The following is a 12,274-nucleotide window of genomic DNA, read 5'->3' on the forward strand; positions in this document are numbered from 1 at the left end:
AGCAATAACAAAAACAACGAAGACGGCAGTAGCGTGAAGGATATTGAGCGACACCTGCACCAGCCACAACAGCAGCCACAGCGACGCCGACAGCAGTCCTTCAAGCGTTTTGTGAAGGCCATCTCTACCGCATACGCATCCCGCGCACTGGGCTGGTGACGGTGAGTCTAATTGCGGCAGGTGATGAGTGAGTGTGAGGACCCAAAACCGAGGGTTTTGTACCCTCACAACACATACATACATATACATTTTTAAACATACATTTTATAATGCAATATTTGAATTTATATTTTTATGAATCATACGCCAAGATATATAGATAATTAATTGAGGATCGCACTGCGACCATTGGTCTATTGTGCCTTCAGCTGCTTCACAACACCTCATCCAAGCCGACATCTCTGATGAACCCTAGCAGTTCACCTGGTTTATCATACCCCAGTCAGAATTTTTCGAAAATTTTGATCAAAAAATATTTAAATATCTTGGGTATGATGATTAAAAACGTTCAAATTTAAAAGCATTTTCTGTTCGAAAATTAACGTATCGTCGGGAGAAAAAATGTACCATAAATGTGATTATTCTTGAATAATCATTTATGATTCCTATTTCGAAACGCTTTTTATTCATATTTGATATCATTGTAAAATTGAGCTTTAATAGTTTTAGAGTAATATTTGACTGCTTTTCAGAGTCATTTTCAATCGTTTTGGTAGAGATTTTCGAATCATTTTTGAATGCCATTATAATGCATTTATTCTTCATATCTCATTCAAAATAGGATACTATATAATAATCTTATTTCATTAGGGGAAGAAAGCATGCGAAAGCGAGCTAGTCGAACCACAGCTAACTCGCAAACAAACTTGACCGATATACACCTGCGACTACAACATCCAACATCAGCATTATCGTCTGCATCTTAAGATACGGATACGATACGGGATGTTGAAGCCGTATCCAGGTATGTCAAGATAGTGTCACTTACCTGGGGTTCAAATAGCTCACAACCTATGTATTGACCAATCATTATGTATTTTATGGGAAGCTGAAGGGGAGAAATGGTTGAGGAAATCTTCGTTCACGAGCAGCATTACATTATTTTTGTCTTGATGAACCTTTCGCATAAATAATAAAACTTTTATATATTTTTCCTTAGCTTCATGATTGAAAAAATATGTGTATGTGAAAAAAATAAAATTTTTAATGAAAAGTAAAATTTCAACAAGTATAAAATTCATTATTCAGTCAACAAATATATCCATAAAAGATTCAGAAAGCTGAATGAAAAATGATTATAAATTTTTGATCACCTAAAGTAAAGACATTTATTCAAATATGATTCCAAAATGTGATTGAAAAACTATATTCAGTTTTTGATCATCAAAGGTAAGCATATTTGATTATTCTTTTTGTTGGTTTTTATGAAATATTAAAATTTAGTCATTAAATGACTTCAAAAATGATTCCAAAAAGTGATCGCAAAATGCTTTTTAGTTTTTCATCACCAAAAGTATTCATATTTGATTATTTCTTTTGTTCAATTGTATGATAACTCATTATTTAGTCAGAAAGAGTAATCAGATGGTATTGATATGTAGGGAAATTCAAAATTGGATCGCCTAAATGCTGAGTGGGACGCCAAAATATATATATTTTGTTGTACTGATTGGAAATTTGGCATACATATTTACGCACTTTCATACGACATTCTATATAAAAAATGGAGAGTAAATGCGACAAATGCAAAAGTACAATATGTGGAGAAGTGTCAAAAATTCGTAGCGAAGGGGTGTGTGGGAAATATTATCATTTAGCACAAAAATGCTCTGGCATAGACCAATACAGTGTTAATAAATTAGACGAATGTGAAATGCTTAGATTTATGTGTACTGATTGTGTGCAGTATGTGCATAACGTAGATGACATTCTAAAAGATATGCAGATGGTAGTGAGCAAAAATGGCAAACAACTATCTGAGTACCGGAATGAATTTGATAATGCTCTCAAGAAACATGAAAGAGAAATAAAGCAAGTTTTAAAAGCAGTGGAAGTTGCATTTAGCGACAGAATTAAGGCAATGCAAAAAGCGCAAGAATCATGCGAAAAGAGTGTTGTAGAAGTGAACAAAATACGGGAAATTGCTGAAGGCTTCAAGCGAAGCAGCGAACAGGTCTGTGATGAGTTGAAAACAAACAAGGATGACAATAAGAAAATGATTGAAGAAATAAGTAAAGAGAATAAAAAAATGTGCAATGTAATAAAGAAAAATGTTAATAGTGTTGAAGCCAAAGTGTCATACGCAGCGATAACAAAAAATGATAATAGACAAAAAAAAGAAGTGTTACCAGACATTAGAAATAATCATCGCTTAATTGTCAAGCCGAATAAAAGGCAAAATATTGAAATAACCAAAACTGACCTAAACTCGAAAGTTGATCCTAAAGGGCTGCAAATAACTAATATAGTAGCAAGGCAAAGCGGAGTTGTTATTGTTGAAAGCGAAAATGATCATGAGCAAAATAAAAAATGCCATTGAGAACAATCTGGGAAATAACTATGAAAAGTGAAAAAGTGAAACCAGCAGTCATGGTGACTGGTATAAATTTTAAATATAGCGACGAGGAACTGGTGCAAAGAATTAAACGACAAAATATGTGTTTAAGTGAAACGGACATTAAAATTGTTAAGCAATATGAAGTGAAAAAGAACGCGAAAAACTACTATAATGCTGTGATAGAAATGAATGTTGAAGCGTGCTAGCTGTACTAGCTGGAGAGAGGCTTAATGTAGGTTGGGAAAGTTGCCGAGTATATGATGCAGTGCAGGTATTGTGTTGTTTTAAATGCAAAGGCTTCAATCACAAAGCGGCTGACTACAAGGAAAAGGAAGTATGCACAAAATGCTTGGGTGAGCATAAACATACACAATGCATAAAGGATGCAGTAAACAAGTGCATTAACTGCATAAGAGCAAACAAGGAGCTGAATCTAGGACTTCACGAAAACCATGATACTCTGGATAGAACTCCCGTATACCAACAAAAGCTAGATGCAAGGAAAAGGAAAGTTGTTTATTAGCAACCAAAGAAAAGCCTTACTGCAGCGCAAAAGTCAAAATATTATTTAAAGCGAGATAGCAATATATACAACTTGGAATGCATTTATCTTAATGTTAGTAGTATTATAGCAAATAAAATCGAGCTGGAACGTCTTATTGAAATAAGAAGACCAAGTATTGTGTTATGTACGGAAACGTGTACAACAGAACATATCTTGGATTCTGAACTTAGTATTCCGACCTACAAATGCATTCGTTGTGACTCTCAAAGTAGGCATACTGGCGGTGTTGTCATGTATGTGTATGAAAAAATACAATTTAGCATAGTTTGTAATAAAGCTATCAACATGAATGTGTGGTGCATTATTGTAAAAATAAACAAATGCGCGTTAAAATGGAAAATCGGTGTACTATATCACTCACCAAGTAGCAGTGACTCCACCTTTATTACTTATCTAAATGAAATCATCACTGAACATCCCAAGGAGGCGGATAATAATTTAATAGTTGGTGATTTTAATATCAATGTAAATGTATCGTCAACATACTCAAACCAGCTAACAAGTTTATTTGCACAAATGGAAATGATACAAAGGATAAACTTCGACACGAGGATAACAGAGTACTCGTCTACAAGAATTGATTTGCTATTCAGTAACAATGATAAAGTTAAAGCAGTGAATATAGGTGAACATCGCATTTCTGACCATGAGACAATCCACTTCGAAGTGCCAACAACAAAGCTTTGTAAAATGAGAAGGTATGCTACTGTTACATGTTGGGAATACTATAGTGCTGAAAATCTTTTAACTTTGCTACGAACACGCGATTTCAGCTTTATGTCAATTTCCGGAGTAGAAACTAAAACTGAAGCCCTGAACGAAGTTTTAACTGAGGCTATGCAAGCACTGACTTATATAAAGAGGACCCAAATACAGATTAGAAATAAGTGGTACGACCGAGAATTAACAAACTTGCATAAAAGAAAAATTTAATCTTATAAAACTGCTCGAAATACTGGATTTTGAGACGAATATAACATCATTAAGAAAATATATAAAAGAACCATAATTTATAAAAAAAGAAATACATGGAAGATAGAGTAAATAATAACAATGGCGATATGAAACGTATGTGGAAGTGTCTAAAAGACCTCGTCGAGCTTAATGATGTTAAAAAACATATCACTAAAATTGTAATTAACGGTGAATGCCTGGAAAATGAATATGATATGGCTAATGCCCTAAATAACTTTTTTATACAAAGTATTGCTGAAATTAATGATAGCATCGAAGAAATTGTAAATGGGGATGAAATAAGCGCAAATCACAGTAATCCATCTGAAACATTTAAATTTACTGACATTGTAGGGGACGATATTATTATTATCACAAAATAACTTAAAAACAAATATGGCGGCGGCAAGCTTTTATCGGAGGGTGTCTTTAAAGATGCCATGATATATACTGCTAATTTCTACAAAGATATAATTAACGAATCCTTAAACAGCGGTATTGTACCTAGTTACTGGAAAATTTCAACAATAATTTCAACAATGAAACCTGAGTAACTACGTCCAATTAACACGTTACCTACAGATGAAAAAATTATGGAGACAGTGGTGAAGAATCAACTTGTGGCATACTTAGAGAAGAACAATGTGATTATCCCAGAACAATCGGGATTCAGGAAGAGCCATTCTTGTGAAACAGCGTTGAATATGGTAATTGCAGATTGGAAAGAAGACATGGCGGACAAAAAATTTACGGTGTCTGTCTTCTTGGACTTAAAACGGGCTTTTGAAACTGTCGACAGATCTGAGTTATTGGACGTTATGTTTAAAATTGGTATAAGAGGAAAGCCGTTGGAATGGTTCCGGAGGTTTTTGGGTAACAGAAAACAGAGAACGATAATTGGAACGGAGGTTTCCTCAGTGGTGGATGTTAAGATTGGTTTACCACAAGGCTCGGTCTTGGCGCCAATATTGTTTACATTGTATATCAATGATATCAAAAGATGCTTAAAATATTGTAAAATACGTCTATTTGCGGATGATGCATTGCTTATCAGAAGTGAAAAATATGCAGAATGTGCCATGCTGAAAGTACAAGAAGACCTGGACTAGCTACAAATAGAAAACTGAAATTAAATGTCGAAAAAACTAAGTTCATGATATTTTGTAAAAACACTAATATCATAGGTAACAATAGTTTAAATAATATAACGCTGAAGGTAAAGAACATGGAATTCCAAAGAGTAGACAAAATTAAGTATTTAGGAGTTTTGATTGATGATAATCTAAATTTTGGAGAGCATGTAACTTATCTGGAAAGGAAAATTGCACAGAAAATGGGCTTCATGTATAGAACACTAGCAGACCCGTCAGACGTTGTTCTGCCCTAAATTTGGTATATCTCCATACATTTAAATAAGCTTTTTCCGTCTAATTCTGCCCGTCCCCTCCCCCTCCTCACTTTTTCTTAATACTTTTATTCACTCCTCCCTCCGTCTTTTCGCTTCATCTATCCCATATTCGTCTCATTCTATCTCTTTCTCGATCTCCTCCCTCATTACATTTATTTATTTAATAGATTAAACTGGCTTAGTATTAAACAGTCAGTTAGTTATTTCACATTGAAATTTATACACCAACTTAGGTTAGGAATGTTACCGAATTACCTGAGTAGTAAAATACGTTATAATCATGAAATCCACAATTATGGAACTAAAAATTGCAATAATATAAGACTGACTAGAATAAGAACTGAGTTCGCCAAAAGGTCTCTTAAATATTTAGGGTATAAAATATACAATGAGTTACCTTCTGATTTGAAAGACTCTGAAAATATTAGTAAGTCCAAAGAAAAACTGTTTTTATATTGTACGTCACTAAATGTGACATGAGTATTTATGTTAATCTCTTAGTTTAACCTAAACTAGGTCTTAAAGATTGTAATAATAAATAAATAAAAAAAAAATACCCACGCACACCGTAACGCAGCATTTGAATCAAGTGACAACGAGCATGCGCACAAACACACAATAGTCAAATGCAATAGGTAAAGCGAAGGCTAGAAAATACGACATACCGGTAAATGTAAATACATTGTATTCAACGATGAGTATTAGGTGCATGGAAATTTATGAAAAAAATATCCACCGGAATAACGGTTGTAATATATTGTTAATATTACTAAATGAAAATTTTTATTATAAAATAGCCGTTTGCCTGCGTGCAAATTTAGTAAATAAGGGCGACGAATTCGCATTGAAATTGAGAGATTAGGAGACAGGCATATGAGTCGGTAGGCTTTATTACTATCAACCAAGAGAGCACCTCAAGGTATCTGACTTTATTTGCGCTTAGAATATATTCGTCTGGAGGTTTTGACTGCTTTCGACTGCAGGGATTGGCCGAGGGTACTTATAAAGCTAGGGAAGAAGCTAGGAGTAGGATTTTTATTCTAATAAATATTTATAACGTTTTAAGAAATTAACAGGGTTTATTCATTTGGAGAAACCAGTAAAGATTCTATTTTCAGGAACCCTGGACGGACTGAGACTTAACCCCGGCAAACTCAAGGAAAAGTCCGTCACGGCCTTGGCGTTACTATGAACCCTAAACTTGACTTTAAATTGCAAATAGAAGGTTGCGTGAGCAGAGCCAAAGGGACTTTGGCGTTCATCAAACGATGGTCTAAAGAATTCGACAATCCATATATTATACTATGTTCAAACAGAAAAATAAATTTAAGTGATTTCGATTTAAATTGAGTGGTGTTCATATTTCAATTTAGCTTACACAATAGTAATTTGATAGCTGGTTGGCTCATCTCTACAGCAACAACATACCTTTGTTCAGACTGTCAAAATGTGCGGCTTGGCATTAGCCGAATGCAATTTTAATTTAATTTATTTATCAGTCTACAAATTAAACAATCATACAGACAAAATATACAGACAATTAATTTAAAGATATAATGTACGATATAAATAACATATGCAATATTTTAAAATAATATATAAACAGTATTTAATTAAACGCTTGACAATTTCAAATTAAAAATTTGAAAGTAAGCAGAAGTTAACGTAGTAAATGAATTCTTGTAAGTATCTCAAAAAGACCTCACGCAGAGTACTCATGATGAAGCTGTTTCCCGGAAGAGGCACACGAGAATTTATGAAATTGACAACAATAGAGCAAATTAATAGTAGACAAAATTTAAACAGAATAAATTTGAGTACATACATATAAAAATAATGATCAAGTTTCAATAACTGGTATTTTATATTTGAAATAGAGAGTTGAACAGTATTTTCGCGGTTTAGCGTTCTTTGCTTCATTTCAAGTTACAAATTTAATGTGGTTAAAAGTATTTTTTTAATACTAAAAAACGAGTCACAGGCGTCAAAATTTTTACAGTGTTTATTAAGATCATGGCATAAACAGCGAAGTTGTTCGTGCATTTCATAATTCGATCTGCATGTAGCTACAAAAATTTAAATAAAATGTCTACATGACCTAATTGGAACATTAAACTTGATTTCAGCAAGCAAAAATGGACTATTTATTGACCCTTTTATTAGTTTTACAATAAGTGAGACGCAAAGCATCTCTCTGCGGCTCTGTAACGTGGGTAACTGTAATAGTTTTAACCGGTTGCAGTAGGGGGGAAGATTGTTTGAGGGATCCCATGGTAAGTGTTTTAAAACAAAAATGTTTCTGGACCGATTCCAGCTTGTCAGATTGAATGGATTCCAAATTATTAAAGCGTATTCCAAAATAGACCTGACCAACGATATAGAGAGTTTTTGTAACGTATGGGTCATTGAATTCTTTAGACCGACGTTTAACAAAAGCCAAAGTACCTTTAGCCCTATTCACACAAGATTCAATATGAAATTTAAAATCCAGTTTTGGGTCCATTGTAACGCCTAAATCAATAAAGTTAGTGACTTGCTTGATTAAATAATCGCCAATAGCATAATCATGGGATTGGAAGGACTTCCTTGTAAAACACATGAACTTACACTTCGGCAGGTTTAGTGACAAGGCGTTTACATTACACCAATCAAATAGATAATTCAGATCAGCTTAAAGAAATGCCCTATCCACGGGTAAGCGGATAGGCGTTATAAGTTTGACATCATCAGCGTACATCAACGGCTTGCAGTGCTTCAAAACACTTGGAAGGTCGTTAATGAACAGCAGGAACAAAACTGGGCCATGGTGGCTGCCTTGTGGAACCCCAGAAGATACGTTTATCAACCGAGACCAGGAATTATTGAATATAACTGTTTGCTTTTTTTCCTTTAAATAAGAAGAAACCCAAGAGAGGAACAATGGAGGAAATCCTAACCGATCAAGTTTGAATAAAAGAATGGAATGAGAAACTTTATCGAAGGCCTTACTAAAATCAGTATAAATAACATCAACATCAGAATTAGTCTTAAAACTGTTGGATACAAAGGTTTTAAACTCAAGCAAGTTGGACACCGTAGACTTATCCTTGCAAAAGCCATAAATGGGACCTGGGAATTCAGGGGAGACAGTTTGAAAGGATAATTCAATGGCGGCTAATCAGAGGTATTTGAATAACTAGATTCGAAGAAATCCGCGAACATATTTGCAATTTCGAAGCTATCGTTGGAAATGAGATCATTCAGATTCATTGTAGAAGGAAACCCTTTTATCTTCTTTTTCGAATTAACGAAGTTGAAAAATGACTTAGGGCTTGTCAAAAATTTGGCTCTTAATCCTACTGTAACGTAAAATTGAGTAGGCGGCATAGGCAGTCATTGAACCAGATTGTTTGTATCGTTTGAATGAACGCGTCTTTTGATTTTTCAGGCGCTTCAGTTCTTTAGTGCTCCAAGCCGACGATGCTATTGCAGTGGTTTCGAGCATAGGTATGCATTTTTGGAATATTTCGTATAAAACATTATAAAAATGAGATATACTCTCATCAATATCCCTATCGTATTCAGGCCAATTTATTTTCGACACTTTGAGTAATAGTTTAGACCAGTTAGCTTTTCTAAACAGAAATCGGTGAGTTGTCTTTCGCACTACATTGGAGGTAAGCTCAGATAGATTGTGAGATTCCATTCTCAGGCAGGGCAATGGGATCACATCGATTTACAAAACAATTTGATGAATCCAAGCATTTACCAAATTTATTCTGAATGTTGTTCACTTGAAAAGGTCCAGCATCAGAAGAAGTAGGGACTAGTATTCCTTCTATAAGACATCATAACAAATGTCATGGCTCTGAAGAAAAATTTTTGTTTAGTGTTCAACCCCCTAATGTTCAGATAATAAATATTAAATGTCAAGTTTTTGTTTGATGACACATTGTTTAGTTTTTTACCACCTCTGGAGTGTTTCCTGACAAGTTTTTTGAATTATTTAGAGTACGGTTCGACTATCTATTGTACAAATGCACCACAGAATGTTTGGACCAGAAAAACACATCGAATACTCTATCAAAAAATAATCAGGAACTGAGATTTTAAAAGAGCAATTTCCCTCTCAGTCTTAAAATTAAACTTAAAGACATTAATTTTACTAAGTGTAACACCAAGCTTGGAGCAGATGTAGTTAGCAATATCAGCTTCCGTCAGCGATGCCTGCAGCCTTGATACAAAAATGCTCCTACGAGGTGGAACGGCAGTCACCTCCCTAGGAGCACCAAGTTTTGGAGATGTCGTTTCAGAGATAACACAATTCGGGGCAGCAGAAGCTTCAGGATAAGCAGCGGCATCAGAGCATTCGTTATTGAAATCGGTATTTACGATGGTACCCACATTCAAATTATTTGTATGTTGAGTGCTATTATTTTCGTGAAGCGCAGTATTTATTTCACTCACACCAACAGCATTGGTAGGAATTTCAGTTTGCTTCAGGCAAGCACTGCCAGTAGCAGCAGACCTGTTAGAAGCAGATAAATCAAATGACGAAAGCGAATATGCTATAGGGGTAGAGATTGTAGTTGTTATTGCAGCAGTCGAAACACAACCAGCATTTAATTGTTGAGATGCTTCGTTAATAGCAACGCTAGGGACGTTAAAGGCGTAATGTGAAGTGCTTGGCACAGGCGAAAATATAAATAAATCGCCAAAAGAACGGCAATTAACGTTGTTGTTACTGTTCACGTTAAAAACCGCAGTCTTGAGTGCACCGATTTCCGCGGCCAAAACACTAATACTTGAATTATCACTATTAGCGATGTTTTTGTTTTTGCCATTCTTTTTCACTTTCGCGCTGTTATTGTTATTGGCTGGAGGTATTGTATCTTTTGGCGCGAAGACAATACTAATAATATTTTTTAAGACATCTATTTGCCCAGCCAATTCTTTAAACTTCATCTCAAATGCGGTCATTATAGCTTCTAGGCCAAGCTTTTGAGAGGCGAGTACTGCATCAAAAGCTTGAGAAAGTTTATCAGGAGCATTAACACACTCAAGACAAAAGTAGCGTATATTAAAGTTTGTTTTTATTAGTTTAACGTCGTATTCTAATATTGGGACCGCACAGCAAGCGCGATGAAAACGTTTTTTGCAAAAGCCATTACTTGGCGCTGCAACAGCTTCTCTTCTTCCGAAGGCTTTGTCGCACTTCCCAAAATAATCATCCATGCTTTGATTGTTAATTGACAATTATAAAATTGAAGATAAATAACAGAAAAACTAAATAAAGGCAAGCAAGCGCACAATCGTAAATGTTCCAAAAAATAAAAAAAAAAATACTCCGAAAAATAGTTGGGTTAGAACTAGTGGTGATAATACAACAACAGGCATTTGAAAAGAAAGTGTGATAATAAAGCTGCCAACAAGAGCTGAAAATCTCCCGCCAATTCCTTGTGGTGGTTTCTGTGCTGAAAGCTTTTAGTAATTTAACTTTCGTATTCGCCCCATCTATCGCTGGTAGCCTAAAATCAAATTACATATCATCGACACTTGGCAGCACACTGTTTTTCTTGTATTCTCACAAAAAGACTTGTGATTTTCATTAAATTCACTCAGATTGATGAATTTCAGCTGTACTCCGTGCTCCACACTTTGGGAGATGCTAGAATGTTTATACTTTTTAAAGTTTTTCTTAGAATGACAGAAATGATAGAATTGAATTATTTGCGCGCTCACTTTAAAAAAAAATACCTCACACGTACAGGGTTGCCAAGCCAATGCAATGAAAACATAAAACTTTGAAAGGTTTGTGTGTTGTAAGAAAATGTGTTCAATGTTTTGATTTTATTTTGAGTTTGCCATCTTTTTTTGACAATCCATACTCCAGTGAAATGAAAAAAATAAAATCAGCTGATGAGATGAGTCAACCATATAGTTGAGCCATGCGTAAAAATCTACTCAATAAATACACTTTACAAGGTTGCATTTAAAGTTTGAAACAATTTATTGTCCAATTTTTTTTTAATTGGCAATTTATTATTACAATTTATTATATGATAAATTGCGTAATAAATTGCCCAAATGGTATAAGTTGCCAATTTGGTGTGTGTTTGTCCCTAATGATTTGTGGGGAGGCAAAAAAAATCGCCCATTGCTCTGTGAAAATCATATTCTGGGGATCAAAATAAGAAACTTTGCCGAATAAACCATACCTCTAAAACGAATTCTGAGGCTCTGGCGACCCCGAACTCATCATGGATGGGGGAGGAAGGGCCGCGGCGGCGGCGTTCGGCGCGTTACTATATTTTCTACTTTTCTAAGGCTGTCTGGCCATTTATTGTTCATCTCGAAAATTGGTCCGATATTGTCGAAAGGGGTATCAAGGGATGCGCATCACTGCAAGTTATAAAAATTCAATTGCGAAATTTAACACTTTCTAATCGTTCAAAAGTGATTTGAGAAAACAGGCGCTTTCAATGCCAGCTTAACACGGATTTCGCATCACCGAATTCACCAAGTTATTGAATAAAAACACTTTAAGAAAAGTTATATAATAAATGTGAATGATCACTTCGCATAATTTTTCCAAAAAATTAATAAAGAACATTGAATTTAAATAAAATGTCCCAAGTCGAACATGTTTTCAAATTGTCTTAAAGTTGTTAAAAAAGCAAGTTACCCGAAAAAGGTGAAGGCGAAATCAATGATGCAAAATTCTTCGCCTCGCGAAACCTGGCATTATCACCGACTAAATCTTCCGCGACCTTATTTACAACATGGACGTCCCAAATGTCGACCATTTTCA

General features: G+C 34.8%; 1 protein-coding gene across 4 annotated transcripts in view; it reads right to left on the reverse strand.

Moving 5' to 3' along the window:
* The window catches only part of LOC137239865 (alpha/beta hydrolase domain-containing protein 17B), a 264,072-nt gene that overhangs the window by 203,294 nt on the left and 48,504 nt on the right, over positions 1–12,274 (reverse strand). The window lies entirely within an intron of this gene.

Source organism: Eurosta solidaginis, chromosome 1 (genome assembly GCF_040869045.1).
Source record: "Eurosta solidaginis isolate ZX-2024a chromosome 1, ASM4086904v1, whole genome shotgun sequence".
Taxonomy (NCBI): Eukaryota; Metazoa; Arthropoda; class Insecta; order Diptera; family Tephritidae; genus Eurosta; species Eurosta solidaginis.